This window comes from Sebastes fasciatus, chromosome 7 (assembly GCF_043250625.1).
Source record: "Sebastes fasciatus isolate fSebFas1 chromosome 7, fSebFas1.pri, whole genome shotgun sequence".
NCBI lineage: Eukaryota > Metazoa > Chordata > Actinopteri > Perciformes > Sebastidae > Sebastes > Sebastes fasciatus.
The window spans coordinates 25361273-25371752 of NC_133801.1; the positions used below are offsets into that span (position 1 = coordinate 25361273).

A 10480-nucleotide genomic window follows, 5' to 3' on the forward strand; every position below is an offset into this window, starting at 1 on the left:
TAATCAGAGTCCTAGTTGCATGTCCATGCCATGCAGTTGCCGCCAATGTTGCCAAATTGGGTGGTTTTCCACACAATTGTGCTACGTTTCATTTAATTGTGCAGGTAAAATTATTTTCAATTGGGTTGTGATTATTTGGGCGAAGTTTTGTACCGTTTGGGCAGTTTCCACCAATAAAAGTTTGGTTATATTACAATTAATCACTCCTCCTGTCATCCAGGTAGTATGATTGAGACTGACGGGGATGTTCAATCGGCTCAGCTCAAACCAAATGTCATTTCAATTTATTACCATGTTGAATATTTTTTCCTATTCCAATCATTATTCTGTCACAACTCTTTTCATTATTTTAACCTGCCAAATTTGGATTATTTTTGTCGCAACAGAAGCGTTCTATTTTCTGTTTTGTAGTCCGAGTAGTATTGACCAATCACGTTCGAGCAGGCTTTGGTTGAATGCAGGTAAACAGTCCGTGTGGAGAGCAAAAGAGGCGGAATGCATTGGCTGAAATGTAATCTCGGAACCCATCGACTATCGTTTTATGATGATTTAGCTTTTTATTGGTTTAAAATTAGCTTGTAATCTGGCTACTTGTGAAACAATGTGGTTGTACGCATCGTCTCTCAACTCCAACTCCAGTCTCGCATCTCAAATCGGACTGTAAACAATGAGCAGCGCACAGAAAAGGAAGTCTTGGCCCGGATATCCGCTGGCTACACCGTAACCCCAGAAATATAGCCCGTTGCCCCCAGAGGCTTATCTGTCGTCAGACGTTAGTTGATGGGTTCCGAGATTGGGGCAGACTATTTTTTGTTCTCGGCTCTGATTGGGCAACTTTTATTCTTTGTCAGGGTCTGATTGATTTCTTCCATAAAGCACAACTGTAGGTGAACCCACTCACAGGTGAACTCACGCACCTGATCCAGGGATCCAGAACCAGATTTTTAGAGCACAAACGCTTATGTTTGCCCTCAAAATACATTGAAATGTGTGAGCTATGGTCTTAAAAATGTGTGAGGTTGAAGTGGTGACGTGAGCTGGAGGAAAGGTGATTGTAGTCCTGGCTCCACAGGTAATGATGGTTCTGTAACTGAACAGCAGAGGGTTCGTGACCTTTGCAACAAATATCTCCTTCCTACTTCTTCAGTTAATGGGAGTTGTAAAATCACAGCGAGATGTTTGTGCCTATTGTTCAATGAATGTTAAAAGAAGACTTGCTCTGAGAGGATACATTAGCTTGGCTCAGTTATAGTAAAAGTGTGGGAGTATTAGGCTGTTGACTGATGAGGAGGGGGGTGTATATGATGCCAGGGGTCGTGCTGCCCTGACGGACAAAATACTACATCACCATATTTTCTCTCATGTATGAAAACATAAGCTTCACCGGATGGAAAATCCCAAATCTGTTGGGTCTGTTTGGTGTTTCTTATCAGCTGCTCCGTCATCGCAAGAAAATCAAAAATACTACACAAGAGAAAAGCTAAGACGTAATCAAACACGACCAAGACAGAAACCAATTTGCCGTGCAGTGACTAACAGCCAAAAGCTCAAAGCTGCTCTGATCTGACATGATTTAACAAAAGAAAAGAGGAGGAAAAGCTCAATCCCTGACTACACACACACCTTTCGCATGAAGAGCAAACACAGTCCGGAGACTTTCAAGTCTTTGGGTTTGATTCAAACCCACAGAACACGCACACGCCCTGCTGCAGTATGTTTCGACAGAGTTGACACACTTTGAGACACACCGCCAGCGCTGCAGACTGGCAGGCCTCCCCAGTTCTCCCCATGCAGGATCATCCACAGGTCATGTTTATGAATTGGGAGGAGTGGATGGATGCCAACACTTTCCATCACTTTCCTCTTCCTTATCCCCACTTGTATCAGTCAGCTGCAAACAAAAATGCCCTCTCTCTCTCTCTGTGTGTGTGTGTGTGTGTGTGCAGCCATCTTCCCGTGATTCATGGGCGTGGTGACGACATCTTATTGCGCTGATAGAGATCAAAGCTGCTGCTCCGTCCGATGAAGAGAAACTGTGATGCAATCAAAGCAAAGTGGAAAAATCTGATCAGTGATGGATTTATAACAGATCAACCTTAACAACCGGTGATTATCATTAAAATAGCCAGAGGATTTGCATGATTAATACGGTTTGGTGGGGGGGAGTTGACAAGAACAGATGAGAATTGGGATCTTTAGACTCTTATCTTTCATTTTTATAATCTAGGTTCTCCCTAGAGGATTGTTTTTTTCTTGTAGACACTTCCTGGTCGAGTCAACAGGGCCAATTTTCCTCCAAAAACTTGGCCAAGACTAACAGAGCATACAGAATTAACCTTTAGTTCCTATTTTAGGTTAGTTGATTCTCTTAATTTGTCCCATTTTGCTCCTCCTTGAGGAGAAACAGTTTGACATTTTGGGAAATATGCTCATTTATTTGCGCTCTTGACGAGAGTTAGATCAGAAGATTGATACCAGTCTCATGTGTCTGATGAATATGAATCTACAGCCAGCAGCTGGTTAGTTTAGCTTAGCAACAGCTAGCCTCTGTCCAAAGGGAGCAAAATCCACCCATCTAAGCTAACTTGCTGCAGGCTGTAGCATCATTTTAAAGGAGTAGTTTGCACTTTTTGGAAATTTGCTTTTTCTTTGAGAGTAAGCTATGAAGCTACATCTAGCAGCTTGTTAGCTTAGTTTATCATAAAGACTGGAAACAGAGGGAAACAGCTAGCCTGGCTCAGTCCAAATGTAACACAATCTGCCTGTCAGCACCTCTACAGCTCAATTAACACATTATATCTCATTTGATTAATTTTGTACAAAAACTGATGTGTAAAAAAGTGTGTTTTGTGCCGGACTATTTCTTTGCAGCGAGCTGTGACCTTCTGAAGTTTTGCCGTCACTGTGAGGTTGCAGTCACTTTCCATTATAACTGTTAGTTATATTTTGCCATTGTGTTGAATATTAGGCCAATTTTGTTGTTCTTAGTTTTGTTATAGGCTATTGTGTTATTCTGTTGTGGGCACTACTCTGCTGAATCCTGTCCCCTCGTTGGGTTGACTTGCAATAAGTTAAAGTATAAGTGAAAATACTTTAATAAGTTTGTTTATGTTGATAAAAATGTGTTTTCTGTTTTTAATATTAGGTTTCCATGACGATATTGGTTGTTTATGCCACATATTGATGACTGTGCTAGCTTCATTTTTTTCACGACTCATGTAGCTTCATAAGAAATCTCTGCGGCATAGATTGCTAACCAGCAGTTAGCTAAATATTTTTTTTTACTTTGTTTTTGTATTTTCTGGAGTGTGTCACAAGTTGGCTGTAGGAGGCCTTATTTGATCCTGTTGTTACTAGAGTGAAACCCACAACATGTCATTTTTACACACTGTTTTGTACGTATCAAACAAACGAGAACCAGCTACTGGCTATACCTTCATATTTAGCGTAGCCTACAGACATTGCTATCAATCTTCTCATCTAATTCCTGGCAAGAAAGTAAATGACTTATTTCCCAAAATGTCAAACTATTCCTTTAAGTCAAAACTTTAAAATTGTGTCCAAGATTCAGAAAGGACTTTAACATGTCTGGCTGTGTCTTCATGCAGATACAGCTAACAGCAGGATTTGACAGCAGACGGTCGTCTCCAGTCTCTGAGGAGAGGACACGAGTGGTCGGAGAGTTCAGGCTGAGGGTAAGGTCCAGCTCAGTCGGTGGAACGGTACATGGCCGCTGGTTCCTGAATCTCACGCACACAACATGTAGACTTTACCCTTTTCATTTCAGTCACTTTCCAAATGTTCCGGTGTGTGCACCGACCCGGCCGTGGGGTGGAGTGAGCAGCGAGAGGTCGTGAGAGGTCAGTGGAGACACCGAGAAGCAGCCAAGCACACCTTGACCAACATCAGTAACTCACAGTGAGTTCCTGAAGCTAAAGTATTACAATGACAGAGAGAACAGGTTGATGCTGGCTGGATCCTGCAGGTTTAGAGTGTGATCACATCCAGGCCAATGAAAGAAGGAAAACAATGCATGTTAATTCAGTGTATTGTAGATACAAATTAGAGATATCATTGCTTTCTTTTTCCCTCATGTTATTCCCCCGTTTCGAATAAGGAAATAAGGAAAAACTCCCCCCCAAAAAAGGGAAGAAACTTCAGGAAGAGCAACTGAGGAATAATGTATAATGTAAACATATATGAATAAAAATGGATCCGAGTTGATGTTAAGCAGCTTTCAGATATCTTTGCACCAGTTTAATATCTTCACTTACCGAACTCCATATCAGTATTGTGTTGGTTTGTCCTGCCTGAGCATGGCTGGGCCAGCTTAGAAACTTTAGTAGCCAACCCAAACGCTGGGAACCTTTGACTTACACCAGTGGTGGCTGTGGCTCAGGACGTAGCGCGGGTAATCAACTAATTGGAAGATTGGCAGTTCGATCCCTGGCATCTCTAGGCCGCATGTCAAAGTGTCTTTGGGCAAGATACTGAATCCCAAATTGTGTGTGAATGAGTATTAGATTAGATCCTGATGAGCAGTTTGGCACCTTGTATGTCTTTGCCATCAGTTTATGAATGGTGTGTGAATAGGTGAATGTTGGCATGTAGTGTAAATGCTTTACACAAAGACAGACACCCATCTGTATTATGTTTATGTGTAATTTTGAGTCCTCTCTGTTACAGGATCATGCTGGTGTTCTACGGTATATTTTTCTTATTGTCAACAAAAATGCGTTAATGTGTTAGTCCGTCTCGCAATATAATACTTGCTGACGGCCTTTTCATGTCTGTTGCACTCAGCCCCAAGCCCATTGGTTCCTATTGAAGACATAAATATTTCGTTCATATCTTAAAAATAAAAAAAGGCTGTATAATTTACTAAAACAGCCGGGCACTGTAGTTTTTAGCAAACGTTACTTAAACAGGAGTAAATAGTCTATTTGTTGGGAACTATTTTCAGCTGCAGATTAATACATATTTTGTGCTCTAGTGAGTATTTACAACAGTAGGGCAGCACATGTGGGGTTTATTCAGAATAAACTACAGTGAGTGTGTTCATCGCACTTAAGGAAGATGTCACCCAGTGCAACAGTGGGGCCAATTAATGTGTTTTTGATAGTTTTTGGACAACGATGGAGTTCTATGAGAGGAATAAGAAAAATCAGGCTTTGGATGCAGAGACGATACTTGTCAGTACGATAAATTCATTTGCCATGTTTCCATTCACCTCTTTTTATTTTTATTAGAAATGCTGTATGGAAATGGCAAGATTCGATAAAACTCCCTCAATTGTGAAAAAAAGTTGAGGTGGTTTTTGGCTTTGTTGAAAAAGAGTTGATGGGCTAAATGCTTTATGGAAACACCTTTGCCGAATAAATTCTGACGTAATTGGAACTCACATGACTGATCACCTGTCTCCGCTCTCGGCGTCTTTGCGGATATTCCTATATTGTGCAAATACTTGTCTTTGTCTCTGGACAGCATGAAACATGGTCAATACTGGCTGACATGAAAGAACAATTAAAACTTGTCCAATAGAAAGTAATTTTCGAAGACCTCTCTCCACTTTTCTCTCGTAGATGGGTTAGATGCAGGTTGTACCTCTTTCACAACAATGACCAGGGTTATCAGACCCATGTTCAAACCTTCTTTTGTCAATTCAAACTAAGCCAGTCAACTCGGGTTAATCCCATGTCATGCCAATTCAGATACGACCTGGGTCACAACCCGGGAGCAATGCATACCAATTAGCTCGGGTGTTGGAAATGGGTGGGGGGTTTAAATTTCATGAAGTGTGCTAATTGCTTGATAATGTAATATCCTTTCTACATGAACTGGGACTAGGTTTGGTACTTAATAACAGATGGGACAGGTAACAGATGCATCTATTTGAAAGCTTATTTGGAAAATTAAAAAAGTTTAACAAATACAAAATGTGCAAACATGCTTTCAAAACAGATGTGCTCACAGCTGGCTGTACCGAGAGGTGGTCGGCTTACACTGTGTGTTTCTGTTTTTGCACTGTATATGGCGGCATTTCTACGTATGCCTCTCTCATTCAGCAGCCTTGTTATGTTCGTATACACTACAGTGTCCCTCACCATCCCGATCATCTACCGTTTAATTTCTTTCTCACCGCGGATGGCCAGGAGCTCCCGCACCTCAAAGTCTTGCCATATATTGTTCAAATCATCAACCGTTCACATCCAATGTATCCGAAAACATTCCTGCTGCCAACCTGTGACAATTGCATCACAACGTGTGCGCCCCCATTTGCAAACAATGACATAGATTTGTCCTGCCCCAGTTGTTAGCGACCCTGATGTGTGCCGTTCACATTGAAATCGACTCTGGTCTGACCCTCGTTTGACCCACCTCTCGACCTCGGTCGCGAATCTGAGTCGGTCAAAACGGTTTAACCCTTTCAAACACAAAATCAACGCTGGTTCAACGCTGGTTGAGCCCTCGGTGTGAAAGAGGTATTAGATGGCCAAGCTGACTTGTATTGTTTCCGGTTCGCAACCTCTACTTCTTCTACTCTGTTTACTGTGTTTACTGTTGCATTACAGCCATGCGTAGCCTATAGTGCCAAATTCACATTTCTTTTTTTGTAACATTTCAGAATTTTACTTAAAATTTGCTTGACAATTGAATGGAAACACGGCTACGTCTTTTCTGGGATTTGTTGATGATAAATGTGGACTTAACCTTTAATACAGTACAACTTAAAGTCATTGCCGTGTTGGTTTATGCCTGACACGACTGCTCAGGTGGACGGACAGGTAGAGATACAGGAAACAGGTAGACTGTCCCGGTCCCGGATGGTCCCTGTCCCCCCTGGTTACTCAACCTGTGTGTCACTGATCTGTGTGAAAGCGTTAATGGGCAGTCCATGTTCCACATCACGCTCCAGCGCTCAGGCCGATTTCACAACCGACGTGACGGTCTCTGTACTGGATAAACTGTTTTTTGCTGCTTGTTATTATTTGTCGTTAATGGTTGACAGATTTTAAATGGAGACATGTGGAAGTGCCAGAAAAATGTACGACAAAGTGTTGTCACCCAGAGGTGGCAAGGCCTATGTTTTTCTGTGTGTGCGTCAATGTGTGTTTGTCTGTTAATATTGTTGCTTCTTTAGTTTAGTTATTACTTCTCAGATGTTCTTCGATATTTTGGGCTTAGATTTATAGATTTTCAATGAAATTTAGACAAAGGTGTAACATCTGTATCTTTATTCAAATTGGTATAATTTATTAACACTCCTGTGGCGTCAAACTCAATAAGTCTGACTATTTTTTAGGCTTCACATGTATTTCAGATCATCATCATCATCTTTTACTTACTTTCAACCCAACATATCTTCAGTTATAAACCAATATCTAACTTTTACTTTAACCCGTTCCCCTCCGATTGTGTGAAAAGGTTTAGTGTCAGACAACAAATGGCCCCATTTATTCTGTTATTAAGAAAATCAATCAATTTCTTTGGGCCCTAAAAACTAACAGTGAGTCATTATCTTGTCACCCGGAGATGACGGAACTGCAGACAGACTGTAATTTATCTGTTTCCACTGGGTTATTAACTTTACCCACATAACACAGCGGCTGATGCACTTTACACACTAGAGCGAAGTGCAGCTAAGGTGTACAACTCAGGGAAACTTCATACAAGAATAGTAGCCGGAGATAAGAGTGTAATCTGTGTAATGACACCCAACGCTGCAGCAGAAACAACTGTTTGATGATGTGTCCCAATAGAACAAAAGTACTTTTAAAAAGACTTCTCTATAATAAAATCATTAACATTCCTACAGAGAGCTGTCTCCTGGACTCAGCAGTGGATTGTTAATGACCTTGTTGAACTTTAGTTTTTTTTATCTCCTGCTATATTGTGACTGTTGTTATATTGATAGTTGCATTCGAATCATCACAAACATTCAGTGCAAGGTTAAACTTCCACTACCAACACAAGCTATGTCTAAGAAAGAGTCGCTGCATCATATTGGCTCGGGTGCTAATAAGTTTAGGGCAATCCTGTGTATTACTAATGATCAACCACATTGATACTACACTGAAAGATTACATGTCTAACCAATAATTGGCTAAGTATCATGTTGTAAACCATCTTGCATATTCACAAAGGAGGTCAGTGGCTTCTGTATTCATGTATTTTTTGTTTACAGCAAAGTCACGTTTGCAGAAAAATTATTTCACTTGGGTTGGTTTGATTTCCACTGAAGAAATAATATTTAATTATAGCAACTTGTTTCTTTTTAGTATGTAGTTAAGTAAGAAACTATGTAATGTTCTATTATCAAACAAGGATTACACCTGTTTTAGTATTTCTATCAAAATTCAGAAAAATCCTGGATTTTCTGTTCCATAAACAGTCCATTTGCTGCTTGTTTCCATGCCAACTAATGTCCTAAACTAACCTGCTGTCACAGGATCTTAACTCCTGGTCCCAGGTCAGTTTTCTGGCTCCAACTCTCAACCACCTACCTCACTGAAACATTAATCTCATGATATTGTGGATATAAATCAGAATATATGAATATTTGTTATTACTTCCATACAATTTAAGAATCCAATCATACCAAGGTTAAAACAAATTATAATATTAGGCATTTATAAATGCCTTCAGAAAGCATCTTAATCAACAAATGCGATTTTTAATAGAATATAGAAATATATTTGCAGTATTTATGCATATATTTCATTATTATTTTATGCATGCAAGTTAATGCATTTCACTTTACACTACAAAAAACTAATAACAATATTTTTCTCATTGTGAAAGTAGAATGTTCACTAGTAAGTCTCATTTCAGATGCAATACAGACATTTATTGAAAGCAAATAATATATTCCTCATTCACCTATAAAGTTGTTGTAACTGCACAATGCTTTGATTGAAAAATTTTCCTCAGTCGACTTATGCCTTCTTTAATGCCATTTAATGCTGTTTATTTAATCTTTATCACTTCTGATACACATACTGATCTGCATCAGGCTATAAACCCCCACGCTGATATAAAGGTGCAACATACCAGCACATCATGATGTCTAATAACTCTATATTAACTTTGGTTTCATTTATTGTGACGTTTTATTTATTTATTTGTTTATTTATTTATTTATTTATTACTTTTTTCTATTTCTATCTATTTTATTTTAATTCTTCACACATCGCAGCTTAATTGTAAAAGGATCCACATCATTATTTAATTTTTACATTTTATTATAACAACACGCTCAGCATCTCAGAAACTCATGTGGCCACTGGGAATAATATTAAAACGTCTTCAGCTCTCCGGAAAAAAAAAATGCAACGCTCTGAAAAATGTAGCAGTTTTCCAGATTTAAATTTAAGGATCATTTGACAACAGTTGATAGATTTTAAACCACCTTCGAAGACAGACATATCCACGTATTGTATATTATCCTACATTTCAGGATCTATTTCCCTTTGATCTGCTTTCTAAATATTCTATACTGACTATGCTATATGTTGCATAGAAAACATCTAATTTCATATTTAATAAAGTTTACAAAATAAATGTGAATGGATTTTTGCATGAACTTTAAAGTCAGATTGGAAACCTTCAACATCTCTCTGCACCTGTTTCGATGACTTCACCCCTCCTCTGTCTTTGTTTCAACTGAAGGAGGATAAACAGATAAACAGCTTTTATTATTGTTTTATTTACAGAACAGTTCCACAAAGAAACAAAAGGTCCCTAATAAGCTGCTCTTCCATTTAATGGTTAAGGGTTTGTTTAACTCCTGATTGAGTGAATTGAAGGTTTATGGGTCTTTTTCTAAATTTGCGAAGTGAGATAAAAGTGAAGCGTTTCATTTAGTCATTGTCTCGTGTCATTGTGCGCATGCAGCTAACACACAATTGAGGCAATTTAAAACTTTTTGTTCCACGTTTTCAAAGTACTGTAGTTACATCATAGCGTATATTTAAAGTTAAAAACGAATAAAATGTTTTATTATTACTTGATCTTTGTAGAGATTAATAATAATAATTATTATTGGCTGTTTTTGTTTTGTTTTTTTCTTTCAGAGAAAAAGTTAAACTAGCCCATTTCTTCTTACAAAATTAAAAATAAAATACATAATTATTTCTCTAAATCCAGTGACGTGAGACTATTTGCATAATGAGATTATTAGGCTTCATTAAAGGAAACAAACAGCTGAATTAATGAGGACAACAGCTCATTAACACCTATACGATTATCCCATTAAGTAATAATGAGAACACTTGATTACCTAAATAATAGCCTATAAGTTAAGTCTTTTCATAAGTAAAACAAATACATGAGCTAAATATATGATATTGCTTCTATACTCACAGAACTATACTTCAATGCCTTATAATAAAACTATAGGAGAAGAGATCCAGTGGTGTGAATATGTGCAGCTCGCCCTTTCTTAAAAAAGTCTTTATGGCATATATACAACAGGGTCCAA

The 10480-nt window shown here is 38.7% G+C and overlaps 1 long non-coding RNA gene across 2 annotated transcripts; it reads left to right on the top strand.

Moving 5' to 3' along the window:
* The first annotated feature begins 775 nt into the window (after positions 1-775).
* On the top strand, positions 776-10014 carry LOC141770448 (uncharacterized). Of its 2 annotated transcripts, XR_012594567.1 has the most exons (4): positions 776-2106; positions 3609-3695; positions 3788-3918; positions 4687-10014. It is a non-coding gene; the product is annotated as an uncharacterized LOC141770448 (long non-coding RNA). The 2 variants fall into 2 exon arrangements; XR_012594566.1 differs by lacking the exon at positions 4687-10014 and having other exon boundaries at positions 3788-4095.
* Positions 10015-10480: the final 466 nt, after the last annotated feature.